General features: G+C 44.1%; 1 long non-coding RNA gene across 1 annotated transcript; it reads right to left on the reverse strand.

The window, feature by feature from the left end:
* Window positions 1–2,395: 2,395 nt before the first annotated feature.
* LOC144828408 (uncharacterized) lies at window positions 2,396–11,144 on the reverse strand. The gene is made up of 2 exons (XR_013610441.1): window positions 11,009–11,144; window positions 2,396–3,663 (listed from the first exon to the last, which is right to left on the reverse strand). It is a non-coding gene; the product is annotated as an uncharacterized LOC144828408 (long non-coding RNA).
* Window positions 11,145–15,829: the final 4,685 nt, after the last annotated feature.

Here is a 15,829-nt window from a genome sequence, read left to right on the forward strand (position 1 = left end):
CACCTATATCTACTCACAATGTGTCCCTTTTGCTCTTCACAGGTTCGCACCCATATCCACAATGTGTCTCTTTCGCTCTTCACAGGTTCCTGCTGACACTTTGGATTCCACAGGGTACCTTTTGTAGTCAGCTACCTGGAGGATACATTTACAAATGCTCTCCTTTCTCCATGTCCACGTGGTTCAGCTGCACTTCAATCCACTTTACATTTCTTCCTCTTTTGCAAATTATATGAAAAACCAAAAAAGCAGTTTTTAGTGCCTGCTTGGGAGACGGGCGACATCAGGTGATATAGAGTGGCAATTCGTACCTTCAATCCCTTCAAAATGAACTTGTTTATTTCATTGTCTATACATTTATGAAGGCTGCTCTTAGTCTAAAGAAGCGAGCAGGGGTCTAGTCTCTATTAAAAATGCATGATCCTCTTCTGTTAATAATCTGGGTATTTTACAATCTGCTGTTTTATTATATACATTGTTAAGCTGTCCTGTACATTGTTCATTTCATGGCGGCATAGCCTAATATGGGTTGATGGTTCAAAGGGCTGCGTTTGCTTCTCGTGATAAATCTTGATTTTAAAGTACTTTGCACTTTATTCTTCTTTGTAGGTTTTGCAAATGTAGATATGGCTTTTACCACATTAGGGGCCATATGTATCAAGCCAAATTGCATCGGCTTTTGCAAATGCAATTTTGCCAAATGGTATGTATTAAGGCAAAATAAGGAATCACAAAATTTGAGATTCCTTATTTTGCGATTGCATTTAAGGAATCGCAAATTTTGCGATTCCTTAAATGCAATGTAAGAAGCACCAAAAAAGTGCAATTTAGCCTTACGGAATCTCAAATCACCACCAACTTCAAGTTGGTGGTAATTTGCGATTTCTTTGAAAAAGGCACTTTTTTGCATTTTTCAAAGCGCAATGTGAAGCACATACATGCCCTTAGGGCATGCATGTGCACCACATGTGCACCCATGACACCTCTGCACCCTTGAGATTATTCTCAATTTGCGATTCTCAAATTGCAAATCTCAAATTGCGAATCGCAAAGTGAGAATAACTTCCCATTCATTCCTATGGGCCTTCTGGCCCATAGAAATGAATGGGAAAGTATCCCTTAATTGCGATTCGCAATTTGCTAATCGCAATTAAGGAATATTAAGAAATCGCTAAAACATTGCGATTTTTTACATACATCCGTATTTGCAATTCTCAAATAGCGATTTCTAAAAAATCGCTATTTGAAATTCGCAAATCAGGATGCTGATACATATGGCCCTTGGTTTTTGAACTTTATATATTGTAGACCTGTATTTTAATTGTGATAAAACAATTTTTACATCTTTTCAGTATTATCCTTTATGAATTCTTACGTAAACCGAATAAAGAGTCATTGACTGAATGACTGACAACTATTGAAGAGGGAATGAAACCTCTAATAATTTGCTAATTGTGGTTAAGATACAAAGATGGACAAGAAAAATAATCTTTCTCCAACCTTTACATCAGCATGTTCTGCAGAAATAATAAACAGTGAAATGTGCAGGGGGCAGCCATATTGAGAAAGATGGCGATGGAGCCTGAACTGAGATACATATAGTTAACAAGAGCCAAGAAAACTCACTTCTACATGTCATAGGAAATTCACTTTAAAGACAGTAGCACTATATCAATGTGGACACGTAGAATCGAAACTGCTTTAATTATGCACAAAAATATAAATGCACAAACACTGTAATAGCAGTCCAGATGCTCATGGACTGTCAATGGATCAGGCACTGCTTACTCACACACCTGACCTACAAGGTGTGACACCATTCTGTGTCACAACAGCAATGAAACCGTGAACACCCGCTCGGTCCTCTGAGGCACACTCTCCCATGATGCAGTTGTTTTTAGTTGTACGTAGGTCTGTGAGTATTGATTGTCGTCCCATCACTGAGTTTTCCCATTCATTCCCAGAGGCTGGTGTATTCCTTTGATGAACTCCAAGTTTTTGCATAAACATCATCTATTACATGACCTACCGTTGTCGACCTTTGTAATATTTCTTCAATCAAGCACTACGTTAGTGCACTTAACATTCTAAAAAACATTATCCTTGACGTGTGCCCAGGACTTGGTTTTACTGTGTTTTCCCATTCATGGCTGGTTATTCGAGGGCTAAACCCTGTCTTTCCAATGAAAGTAAATCTGCACAGAATATTGCAGAAGACGAGCAACATGACAGAATGCATGGCTGTGCCAACAACACCCACAAGTAATGATGGATGTCTCAGAAATGCCAAGAGCCACAATGAGTTTCAGGAAAAAATAACAAACTAAATAAATACATTTCCAGGCATGTCGACGTATTAATCAAAAATATCAAAAAGGAGCAGTGCCACAACATCTTATGTAATTGGCTTTATTAAAAGCAGAAATATTTGTGAGAGGTAGATTACATTGAATTTAGTTAGTGAATTACAAAACATAGCCTTATGCATACAAATTGTTTGCAAATGCAGAGTAGTGGACTTGTGATTCCTAGCGCAAATATCACAACAATGTCTTATAAAATCAGAAGTGATCACAGGCCTTCATCAGGACATCTCTCCCAGGATCAGACAGAGTCAAACCCTGGTATGAGCGGGGCCAGGGTGAGATAGGGTCTCTCCTACCCCCACTTGCTTCATATGGTCCATTATTCCATTGCTCCCATCTATTTGTTAGAGAGGCTGACACCCTTCCAGTGCTACTGTGTGCTTGTGCTCACTACCTGCAGCTATTAATTACAGCATGCCTGCATTTCCAGATTTTTCTGGAGAAGCATGTAAACTGCCAGTGAAAAAAGCAAAACACTTTAAAAAAACACACTAAACTCCATTGTATTGAACTAAATGTAAGGCTCGGGTGCCACCCTGGCACTGTGCACACGAGATGATCTGTTACAAATGGTTTCAAGGCACAAATGCTGGATTCTGTGGTTTAATTTAACATACCGGTTACAAGGTTGTTCCTTAAACAGTGTAGCATAAAATACTGTAGCATAGAACTATATATTTCTGGTAATTCAACAGGTTTTGGTAATTTAGTAAATGACCTGTTATAATGGCCCTTCATGGTAGTGTCCTGCTGGAAACTACTATGAACACTACTTACTAGCCGCGGCTCCAACACCAGTTCCCGCAGCAGCACCAGTGAAAAGTCCTATCACTGCTCCAACCGCCGCACCAATAGGCCCTCCTACAAGGAACCCTGTAGCGGCTCCCACACCCGCTCCTGTACCCGCCCCAGCACCTAACCCCCCCAATGTGCCAGCCAACTGGCGCTTGGCTGCCTCCTCCTCATCTCTTTTTTGCTGATCCATGTCTTTCACGGTCTTCTGTCCGTCACTTTATTGTCCTTTAATTCTTTTATGAGGCCCAAGTGTGAAAAACACAGCACACTTTCTTATCACTTCAAGGTTCCCTGAGGTCCAGCGCCCAGAAGTCCAAGTGTATTAAGGACTACAGTATTCTCTTCAGCCAGGGAGGGCTCTACTTCTCTGTGGTGCGCTCAGTTACCAGCGAGTTGAAGTTCCTGAAAATGTTAATTTGGTGTTGCCAGAGATGGTGTTTCCAAAAGCACGTTTTGCAGTCCCAGTTTATTCTGTTCAAGTCTCTTGTCCTATTGCCAGCATCTGTGTTAGAAAAAGGCACGGTCATGAACAAACAAACAATGTTTACACATTTTGAACTTATAATGTCTGTGTGTCTATGAGGTGGAAGACTGCAGACAAAGATTGTGTTTTCAGGTGTCTATACATATTAATTACATTACATTAAATTTGGCAGAAAGTTAGATCGTGGTCCAGAAAAAGTCCTTTTTAGGTCTCGCCTGGCGAAAGCAGCACATGTGCTGCTCTCACCATGAAGAGGACCTTTTGGAATCAATTCTCACCGTGGGCTTACGTGCACGCGTCTGCATGGACAAAGATGGCTGCTCTCTCCATCTGTCCAAAGCAGACAGCATGCGCGTGTCCATACAGACTGTGGACAGTCCGACGCCATCTTGTTCTAAATAGCGCGTTCACCACGTTACCGTGCTCACTCCCCCGCCCCTCATGTGTTCACCACACTGCCGCGCTCACTCCACCCGCCCTTCGCGCGTTCACCACGCTGCCGTGCTCACTCCCCCCCCGTGGTGCACAGTTAGCAGGCTTGTTAAATAGTGCCTCATGGTATATTTTGGAGTATAAACATATGTCATATGGAGCTTTGAAGAGAAAAACACGAAAAACTATACATATGTCATGGGTTGGCAGCATAAGAGACATTCTCTGTAGCAGCACATCTTATATGTGCCGAAACTAGAAGAAGTGTGTGCTGCTAAGGGCTAATTCCAGGGTTAGTTGACTGCTGAGAACCTGAGTTGACTGCATCCTGTCCTTGTAGCAGCCCCTGGCCTTCAATATGCTGAGGCATAGATTATGTCTGCTGCGCCCTCTTGCTCTATGTCATCAAGGGCACTGTGTGTCTGGTAATGGGCTTTTAAATGAAAACCTAATGCATTCTGGGTGCTGTAGTCTTAGTTTGTTTCTGACCCACTAACTAGACCAACACACCTAGCAGTAATGATGAGTGGGGTTGGGGACGGAGTCCAGGACTGGACGGACACACTGCGCATAGGATGACATGGCGGGAGGGGGCACATTCTGAGTGTCACATGAGCCTAGTCTGGTCTTGGAGAAACAAATGGCAGGTATGTGTCTGAACTGCGATAAAAGGGCATCTCGCTGACACTTCAAGCATAGTATTCAATAGAGAGATGAGAGATGGCCACAGAATGTCCTAATCCGATCTTCAGCACACACATGCCACCTGACGTGCCTTACTGGGCACCTCAAGGACAGTGGGACTGCCTAGGAGACCTACTAGTTTAAGGCACAGCTGGACAGTGCCCCCTGGTAGCACCAAATGTACAGCACTCTTCAGCCTTTGCCACACAGCTGGTGGTGCCAGGCTGGAGCGGCGGTTCATATCACAGTGCTGCTAAAACAGCATGCTAGCCCATCACTTGGACACTTGCCATGATGAGGCGGAGATAGACCCCTCTCCACTGACTCCATAACATGGGATGAGAGGACACATTCTAAGGAGCGGGCTTGTTTTCTCAACCAAGAACTGTTTCTTGATCCGGAACAGGCAACAAATGCTGAAGGGATTGTACAACCTATGCAAACTCTGAGTTTCCTACCCCAGGCATCACAAACTTTAACAGCTGACATATGCCCTTCCGTGGCTAAGGGAGTCCTGTCAGGCCTACACGGACTGCCACCAGAACCACCCCTGACAGAACCCAAGACGCATGGGCCTGTGAGAGAAAAACAGCTAGGACACTGTGGACGAGTGTCGTTGTAAAGAAGGGTGCCACTGGCCCCCATGCAAGCAAGTAACATGCCCCCCTAGCCACAGTATTGTAACCAAATAAAGTGGCACAGAAAGCTCCTCACAGCCCTGAGCCCGGTGGCACTGTACCTGCTGCACTCTTGATACCTATGTTCCTGTTGGGGACTAGTGAGTATCGGATAGTGAGAGAAAGAAAACGACAAATGATAAGTGGAAAGAAGGGCAAAATGAGAAGAGGTATAGAAAGACAGATCTGGTTAAGAAAGTAAACAAATATTGAAAATGCAATAGGTCTCACATTTATTTATTAAGCAATTTGTACCGCGCAAACTAAACCCGAAGGTGTCAAGGCGCCTATTAAAACGGATCAAAAGTATGCAGAGCACCACTACAGGTATGCGCGTGTAAAGAGGTGGGTCTTTAGGGCAGATCTAAAGGCTTGAAGAGTGGGACGGGACTTTACTTCGAGAGGGAGAGCATTCCACCATTTAGGGGCCAGATTGGAAAAGGCCTTGCCTCCCCATCTTGTCTTCCTGACACGAGGCACAGAAAGTAACAATTTCTGTGAGGAACGAAGATTCCTGCCGGGATTGTACTGAGACAGGATAGATCCAACGCCCGTGGGGCTAGTTTTAGCTAGGGCCTTGTACACCATACACATGGATTTAAAAAGGATGCGATCCCCAACGGGGAGCCTTTGATTAAGTTAAAGCCATTTGCTTTGCTAATGGTATTGTATAGCAAAGCAAATGGCTTTAACTTAATGAAAGGCAAGACCTATTGCATTTTTAATGCTTGTTATAATATGGTGTAAATATGTTCACAAGTTTGGGATTTATTAAAGAAAAAAGATTTGGGTGTATCTAGAGACGCAGATCCACTGCATAGCATCCATGGAGCCACGGGCCAACAGCAACGCCGTGATTGGCTGACCGCAACCTGAGAGAAAATTTGTGGATGACATTTGGTGAATCGGGATATGGTACATGGGGGAGGAACATAAAGTAGAAATAATATATAGGGGGTCAAGCTAGAGGTATCCTTATCCCATGGGACTTGTGAAGAGGTCTGTAAGGACCCCTCATGGAGAAGAATTTGTGGGAAATGTTTTTTTGTGCATGTGAGGGTCCGCTGTGCTCAGCATAGCCATCGTGAGAATTTGTGGCAGAGCCACAGATCTAGACCCCAATTTAAAAAAAATACATATACCCACTCACAGACCCACTCACTCACACACCCACTTACACACCCACTTACACACCCACACAACCACCCACTCACAGACCCACTCACAGACCCACTCACTCACACACCCACTTACACACCCACACAACCACTCACATTTCCACTCACAGACCTACACAGGCACTCACACACCTAATTACATGTTATGTTAATGTTATGGGATCTTATATAGCGCACGGCTGCCCCAGCAAAGGGGCGTCCCGGCGCATGCCCAGACAACCACACACACACTCACTCACACACCTGTACAGCCACTCACACTCATTCATATGTCGATAAAAACACTCACACACACTTAAACACCCACTTAAACACCCACACAACCAATCACATACCCATTTCCACATGCAAACAGCCCCTCACACGCCCACTCAGAAACCCAGGTTATAGTTAGAAAATAACATTAATAAACATTAGAAATTTACTGAAAAAACAGAGGTTACAGGGATGGTATAGTTGAAAAATAGAATGTGAAAACCTTGAGAAATTCACTAAAACAAACAGGGTGCAGTGGCATAGAGTGCAGTTGCGTAGAATGGAAAAGGGCAGAGTTGAGTGGCGTAGAGTTCAGTGGTGGAGAGTGCAGTGTTGCAGAGTAGAGTGTCAGAGTTCAGTGGTGTGGAGTGGAGTAAAGTGGTTTAGAGATATCAGTGGCATAGAGTACAGTGATGCAGAGTACAGATACATAAAGTGCAGTTGTTTGAAGTGCATTGGTGTACAGTGCAGTAGTTAAGAGTAGAGTGGCATAGAGTGGTATAGGGTGCAGTGGCCAAGAGTAGATTGTTTCAAAGTAGAGTGAACTGGCATAGAATGGAGTGGTGCAGGGTAGAGTGCCTTTGCATAGAGTTGCATTGAGGTTAGAGTCTTAGAGTACATTGGTGTAGAGTGCAGTGGTGCAGATTAGATTAGAGTGGCTTATAGTGGATTTGCATAGAGTACAGGGGCATAGAGTTGAGCGTTATAGAGCATTTGCTGCAAGGGGTTCGGCATAGAGTACAGTGGCATAAAGCGGAGTTATGCAGAGTAGATTGGTGTGGCCTAGACTGAATATGTGTAGAGTGCAGCGGCAAAGAGTAGAGTGGTGAAAAGTGCATTGGCATAAAGTGGAGTATGGTGGTATAGGGTTCAGTGGCATAGAGTAGATTGTTTCAAAATAGAGTGAAGTGGCATAGAGCGGAGTGGTGCAGGGTAAAGTGCATTTGCGTAGAGTGGCATAGAGTGTAGTGGCTTAGAGTAAAGTGGTGGAGAGTGCAGTGGCATTAGGAGGGCAGTGGTGCAGAGTAGATTTGAGTGGATTGGCATACAGTGCAGGAGCATAGAGGTGAGTGTTATAGAGCATTGGAGGCAAGAGTTTTGGCATACAGTAGAGTGGCATAGAGTGGAGGTGTTCAGAGTAGATCGGTGTGGCCTAGACTGGATAGGTGTAGAGTGCAACGGCAAAGAGTAGAGTGGGATATAGTGGACTGGCATGGAGTTCAGGGGTACAGAGGTGAGTGTTATAGAGCATTGGTATAGAGTGTTTTGGCATAGAGTACTGTGGAATACAGTGGAGTTGTGCAGAGTAGATTGGTGTGGCCTAGACTGGATAGGTGTAGAGTGCAGCGGCAAAGAGTGGAGTGGTGAAGAGTGCATTGGCATAGAGTGGAGTACAATGGTATAGGGTACAGTGGCATAGAGTAGATTGTTTCAAAATAGAGTGGAGTGGCATAGAGTGGAGCAGTGCAGGGTAGACTGCATTTGCGTAGAGTGACATACAGTGTAGTGGCTTAGAGTAAAGTATTGGAGAGTGCAGTGGCATTAGGAGTGCAGTGGTACAGACAGGGCTCTAGTCAGGGTACCACGCGGGTGGACGGCGTCCCCCCACTTATTTTACCAGGAGCTCGATTACTGGAGCGAATGGAGCCACACATTCACTCTTTGGCCTCTCTGGGGCGAGATCGAAGCTCATTCAGAACGCTGCTCACGCGCTGGCTTCTCCGATGCAATCACATCTAAGGGGTGAGCGAGGGGAGGCAATGAGTCTCATGGTGCAAGTCACCTTTTGTGATGTCACTTCCTGCCGTGACGTCAGCGTCCCCCCACTTCTTATTTTAGGACTTGTGCCCTGGGTACAGAGTAGATTTGAGTGGCATTTAGTGGGTTGGCATACAGTGCAGGGGCATAGAGGTGAGTGTAATAGAGCATTGGCGGCAAAAGTTGTGGCATATAGTAGAGCGGCATAGAGTGGAGTTGTGCAGAGTAGATTGGTGTAACCTAGACTGGAGAGGTGTAGAGTGCAGTGGCAAGGGGTAGGGTGATGAAGAGTGCATTGGCTTAGATTAGACGAAAATGTGTGGGAATTGCATCACTTAGTGTAATCGTTTGTTTGATCATATTAAAGTATTTGTTCCCAACACACTTCAGAAATAACAAAAAATGGGCTTCATTTGTGTTCCTAATTCTGATATATTCCGAAACACTTACACAGTTCCTTTAAATGTGGTCATATGCTAGAAAAAAAGACTCTTTCCTACTCCCAGTATCCAGCAAGATTGTCACAAGACTCATCTCATTTTAAAGTCAGAGAAAGAAAAGTAAACAAGGCTCTGGAAAGGCAGTGTCTGACATTTGACCCTGGTCTTTGAATGCACAGCAAGTGGGACTAGATAAGAACAAGATTTAAAGGCCTGTTTACAGAAAGTGAGTCATGGAACAATACAGAAAACACAGCTTAGGCAATGGGAGGGGCGAACTGAACCTGGGGAGCCTAAATAAAGCCAGCAAATAGAATGCCAGAAAGTGTGAGTTACAAACCACAAAGCCAATGGAAATCAAGGTGCGGAATGTATTCCAAGGTCACCTTTCTGTATGTCCCTAAGATGTCTTTAGCAAACCAGACAGCTGTGTCATATGGTAGGAGACAGCTGTGCTATATGGTAGGAGACAGCTGTGCTGTATGGTAGGAGACAGCTGTGCTATATGGTAGGCGACAGCTGTGCTATATGGTAGGAGACAGCTGTGCTATATGGTAGGAGACAGCTGTGCTGTATGGTAGGAGACAGCTGTGCTATATGGTAGGAGACAGCTGTGCTATATGGTAGGAGACAGCTGTGCTATATGGTAGGAGACAGCTGTGTCGTATGGTAGGAGACAGCTGTGCTATATGGTAGGAGACAGCTGTGCTATATGGTAGGCTGCAACCGAAGAAGCAGGCAACATAAAGCCAGGTTCGAACATCAGTCAGCATCTGCAGATGTAGCAGGGCTGGCCTGCCCTGCCTAAAATTCCACCCAGTAAAAAATAGCTTTAAAAATCTTTTACGAATATTGGAGTAAAAAGGACAAACCAAAAGCGTCTTGAACGCAGCAACCATCCCATTGACAAAGCATGGATGTTCTCCGTTGTCCAGCCTTTTGACACAGCAACAAAGGATGAATTAAATTGATTCTAAAACGGGTTAACAGACGCCAGTGGGGGTTGACAATGCCAAGTTAACTAGAAAGGGAATGGTCTGAACCAAGACAGATCTTACAGAGGGCCTAGAGAGTGCTCTAGTTTCCTTTTCACCAGACCGGGATAAAAGAATTATTAACCGAGATAATATCACCCTTGGCTATGGTTTCGGGGCGGAAGAACAAACCAGGGCGAACTCATTCAAAATAACAACCCCTGACAAATCCAAGCCACGAACCTTTGTTAGCACTCAGTGTCACAATATAAAGTAAACAAGCCGCGCAAAAAGCCCAGCTTTTAGGAGGAGAGAGGAACAGAGTATACTCCATAAAGGGGGAAGAAGAAGAAGGGGGGGAGTAGTGACAGAACCAATCCAGTAATCGATAATGTAGAACTTTATCTCCGATGGTGAAGCACAGAAGGAGGTTGAATGAATTGACGAATTCATATCAATGAAAGTAAGTAACATACTAAAAGGGACAGGGAAGGAAGGTGGGGATAAAGGGAATCCAGAGGAAGGAACTCTTCCTAGATGTAACACAAGGCGCTATAAATATTAGAAAGGAAGAAGGCTGGGACTATATGTCTTTGTGTTTAAATGTGAAGAATAGACAGTGGGGTCTTAAGTGCCAAGAAGTCCATACACCGACCCATGGGGCACATCTCTGTTCATGAGTTGTATAGGTGAAGACGTGAAGAGTTTAAGATCAGACAATAAAAGAGAACAGAAAGTCAGGTAAGAGTCGCCCCTCCCCCTGCCACCTTACAGAGCCGTCTGTCGTGATTTTAGCCAACAAGGCGCTGTATTTTGGGACTTGTAGTTTTGCTCGAGCATCGTCTCCCGGCCCAGGAAGAGAAGCAGCACAGAGAGGCCCGGGTGTGATGGAGGGGTGTGCAAACACAACACTTCAGCCTAAAGCACGTCAGCCCGCGGGTTGTGAGGTGTACCCCTTTACTCACGTGCTCTCCTCGGGACGGAGGGTCTTCTTTTCCTTGCAGTTCAGCTCGAGAGGGGCTTGTGCAGTCAGCCCCCCGTGGAAGCTCCTTCTGCGCTGGTCCTGTCTGTGTCTTCACTCCCTGCCAGCTTTTATAGGCTGGTGCCTGGTCTGTAATCCCCCCACCCGCCCACCGCCTAAATTAGAACAACTCACTTCTAGTAAACCACGTGATTTAGCTTCAGCGGCGTTTGTTGTTCCAGTAAATACTGGCATGGAACAGACTCGATTCAAACAGCCTTCCATAGCATTGTATACAGGGCTTTAAGTGGCCCGGGTCTCACCGGGTCTGAGCACCGGCAGTTATTTGAAGGGGGCCTGGAAACGGGTCTCACTCTGTCGGGCTCTGTTTTGTCCCTGGCACAGGCGGTCCGTTATTTCCCCGTAATGCAGTGGCAGCAGGCACATGGATGTGCGCTGCTCACACTGCTCACTTCTCACTAGTGGAGAAGTTACGGCATGACGTCATGCCAGGTGAGTGTTGAAGGAGAAGGGACATCCTTTAAAGAGAGTCATTTTCTCTCTGGATTCCCTTCTCTTTTTGAAACTCAGGAGCAGCAACATCATCGTAGTTTCAGCAGGGCTTTAATTGGAAGCTTTTTCAATATTATATACAACAAGCCATAGTTACTGCTTATTTGTCTTATGCAACTAACTGCCATTGACAAAGCCAATAGTACTGCCTTCTTGTAGGTATGATGTTACTTGTTGTAGCATATATCTGGATGCAATGACAGAAACCGCAAAATACAAGTCGGGCGCCACACTATGCTAAGTACAGATTTTTAGCTTATGTGTTTTAAGCCACGCCTTTAATTACATTGACCACGCCTCCTTGAGAGACCCCCCAGTTTTTACATCCCCCTTAAAGCCCTGATTTTATATATATATATATATATATATATATATATATATATATATATACACACACACACATACATACCTACATATGTATATATATACATGCACACACACACACACACATTCATACGTACATATATATGTATACACACACATATATATTTTCTTGTGGAGAAGTTTGCTGGACACACACACACACAAACATATATATATATATATATATTCACTGAAAAAACCATAGGTTATAGACCATATATAGTTAGGAATTAGCATTTACAAAACCTTGAAAATTCACTGAAAAAACCATAGGTTATAGACCATATATAGTTAGGAATTAGCATTTAAAAAACCTTATTTTACTCACACAAAACCATTGAAATTCCATATATAGTTAGTTGCACTAACTATATATCGCGCACCCGCAATCCACTGCTGATCATGTCACATATTACATCATTCATGACATGGTCAGTGACATCACTGATGACATCACTGATGACATCTCAAATGACATCACTGATGACATCACTGATGACAACATCCAGTGACTGTATGTTTCTGTAAAGTTAAAATATGTCTTACATATTGAAGAATGAGTGGATGTATAAGTGTCTGGATGAAGGATTTAGTAGGTGCGTGACTGACTGTATGAGTGAGTGATTAAATGTGTCTCACTGAATGCATGGGTTAGTGACTAAACTGTCTTAATTTGTGCATCATTATGTCTGTTGTGATGTAAACTGCTGCATGTGTTGATCATTAGCTATACGAGAGGCTATATGTGTTATTGATTGGTTGCCCAAGTATTTGTATGGGAGATTGAGTTTGTGTACGGGTGGCTGGGAGGTGTGTGACTCTGTGCATAGATGTGTGAGCAGTTGATTCACTAGGTGTACTGCCTTGAACAAGTCCCAGACATCCACTTCACTGCCTATATTGACAGCCGCTCCGACGGAGGGTTTGTTTACTTCCTTCTCCCCAGCTTCTGAATTGGATGTTCTGCCAATCCTGTCTGCCCTTAAATCTGGATCGCCCTCCGACCCCTGCCCTGCTAGAGTTTTGGGAGGGGTGTCGTCTAAAGTCTGCCAGGAGGTAACTAGGATTGTTAATTTATCGCTTTGTTCGGCTTCTGTGCCTCTGAGTTGGAAGCAAGCCAAGCTCCTCCCGTTATTGAAAAAGTCCGGCCTGGATCCGGCTGTGCCCTCCAGCTATCGGCCCATATCTCTTCTGCCAGCCTTGGCTAAAACATGTGAAAAGATTGTCTTTAGACAACTTGAAGGGTTCATTGAGTCTTCTCACGCGCTCCACCCTGCCCAATCGGGGTTTAGAGCGGCCTACAGCACCGAAACGGCATTAATTGAGGTTTCAGAGGCTATTCGGGAGTGCCTGGATGGAGGTGGCAGGGCGGTTCTGATTTTACTAGACCTCTCTGCCGCCTTCGATACGGTGCCCCATTCGATGCTTCTGGCCAGATTGGGTGCTATTGGTATTTCAGGCTGTGCTCTGGACTGGGTGACCTCTTTTTTGAAAGATAGATCACAGCAAGTGTGGATGCCCCCCTATGCATCCAAGGTTAAGGAACTAACCACAGGAGTTCCGCAGGGGTCCACCTTAAGCCCTTTACTTTTTAATGTTTATGTGACCCCTCTGGTCTATCTAGCTGAGCAGCTGGGTGCCAAAATAATGGCTTATGCTGACGATACCCAGCTGCTCTTCACCTGGCCAAAAAACCACTTAGACCCCTTGACCGTCCAGAGCTGCTGGTCGCGAGTTTTTCGTTGGTTGGCATTGGCCCAACTTAAATGTAATGAGGAGAAGACGGAGATCCTCCTCTATGGATCTTTCCCGGATAATTTCAGGGAACAAATCTGGCCCTCCGATCTACCCTGTCCGAACTCAACAGGTGACCCTGTAAAGAACCTAGGTGTCTGGTTCGGGCAGGATTTAAAGTTCGGGGAGCATATTAAGAAACTAACCGGGACCTGCTATGCCACTCTAAAGGCCCTCAGAAGGTTTTTCCCCCTCATTCCTGGCGAGGCTAGAGAGACTGTGCTAAGAGCGTTGATTTTGTCACGCTTAGACTATGCAAATGCCCTCTTTAGTGGCCTACCAGACTATATGGTCCATCGACTCCAGGTGATTCAAAACTCGGCAGTCAGACTGATGTTCCAATTACCCAGGAGATCCAGTGTTCGTGGACATCTGCGTAGTCTCCATTGGTTACCTATTGCCAATAGAATTCTGTTTAAAATTCTGGTCCTGGCCTATCGTGCTATCCACCATTTGGGTCCAGTATATCTGCGGAATAGATTTGTTCTTTATGCTCCAAAACGGGCTCTTCGCTCCGCCAACTTGTGCCAGATGGTCCAGCCTAAGTTTAAGCTTGCAAGAACAGGAGGCAAATCCATCTCTGTTAAGGCAGCCAGAGCATGGAATGCTCTTCCCTTGGCCCTTCGCACTGTTTCCTCACTTTCTCAGTTTAAGAAGGGACTCAAAACACATTTGTTTAATATCACTTTGTAATTTCTCTATTTGTTATGTTGGCTGCCCCGCTTTTTCTCACTTACTCACCGCGCCAGGATACTCCTGAGTAATAGAGCGCGCAATAAAAGGCATTATAACATAACATAACATGAGTTCAAGAGTGCATGTGGAAACAGCTACATGGGCAGTTGACTGTGTGCATGAGTCTATTGATGAGTGAATGGATATCTCAATGCTACATGTCATAGTAAGTACATATGTAAAACACAGTACATGTGAGAGTTGGCATATATAAATAACTGTGCATGAGAGCCACTGAATGTGTGAGTGGTTGTATGGATCATTGTGAACTTGTATCAGGGATTGTATAAGAGAGTAAATATGTGTTAGTATATGTTTGAATAAGTAAGGTGTGTATAACTGTATAGTTGAAGAAATGGAGGTGAGATTGTTTCTTTGCATGACTGACTAGGTGTGTGAGTAACTCCATGGATGAGTGACAGTGTGTGAGTGTCTGTATACACTGAGTGTATCTAAGGTTATATTAGAGTCTGAAGAGGTTTATCGTATTAGCACAAGAATGATGTCAAATGAGATGTCATCATTGATGTCATCAGTGATGTCATTTGAGATGTCATCAGTGATGTCATCAGTGATGTCACTGACCATGTCATGAATGATGTAATATGTGACATGATCAGCAGTGGATTGCGGGTGCGCGATATATAGTTAGTGCAACTAACTATATATGGAATTTCAATGGTTTTGTGTGAGTAAAATAAGGTTTTTTAAATGCTAATTCCTAACTATATATGGTCTATAACCTATGGTTTTTTCAGTGAATTTTCAAGGTTTTGTAAATGCTAATTCCTAACTATATATGGTCTATAACCTATGGTTTTTTCAGTGAATTTCAATGGTTTTTTAATAGCAAATATCATAAACTGTCGAATGTCAAGTACGTGGTAAGTAAAAACATTTTCGTGTTTATGCACACTGATCTGCTTTGAATGCTGCCCCCCACCCCTCATTTCTATTAGGAGTACTCTCTCTTTGCAGATAGTGAAGGGTAGTTAACGCAGGCCTTTGCCCCCGTTGTAATCCGTCGTGCCTGCTTCTCTCTCCATTTGATTGATTGTTCTCTTTGGTTCATTCTCTATTTACAAACAAGCACAGAGTCGCAATACTCTGTTTAGTCTTTGCAGATAGCGAAAAATCGTGTAAAAAAACAAAAGGAATCGAGCAAAATCAGAAGGCCACTAATGGGATCTCTTTTTGACCTCGCTAAAATAGAAACATTAGGAACAACCTGTTGAAAATAGCAATGTGTATGTACATAAGCGGCGTTCATTTGTGTTCACAGTACCCCTTGTTGATTGTTTGAATCGAGCATTGAATTGTTCGAAGTTGGTTCTCTTAAGGATCTTCTCTGCCTGCAAAC

The sequence above is a fragment of the Lissotriton helveticus genome, chromosome 4_1 (genome assembly GCF_964261635.1).
Source record: "Lissotriton helveticus chromosome 4_1, aLisHel1.1, whole genome shotgun sequence".
In the NCBI taxonomy this organism is placed as follows: domain Eukaryota; kingdom Metazoa; phylum Chordata; class Amphibia; order Caudata; family Salamandridae; genus Lissotriton; species Lissotriton helveticus.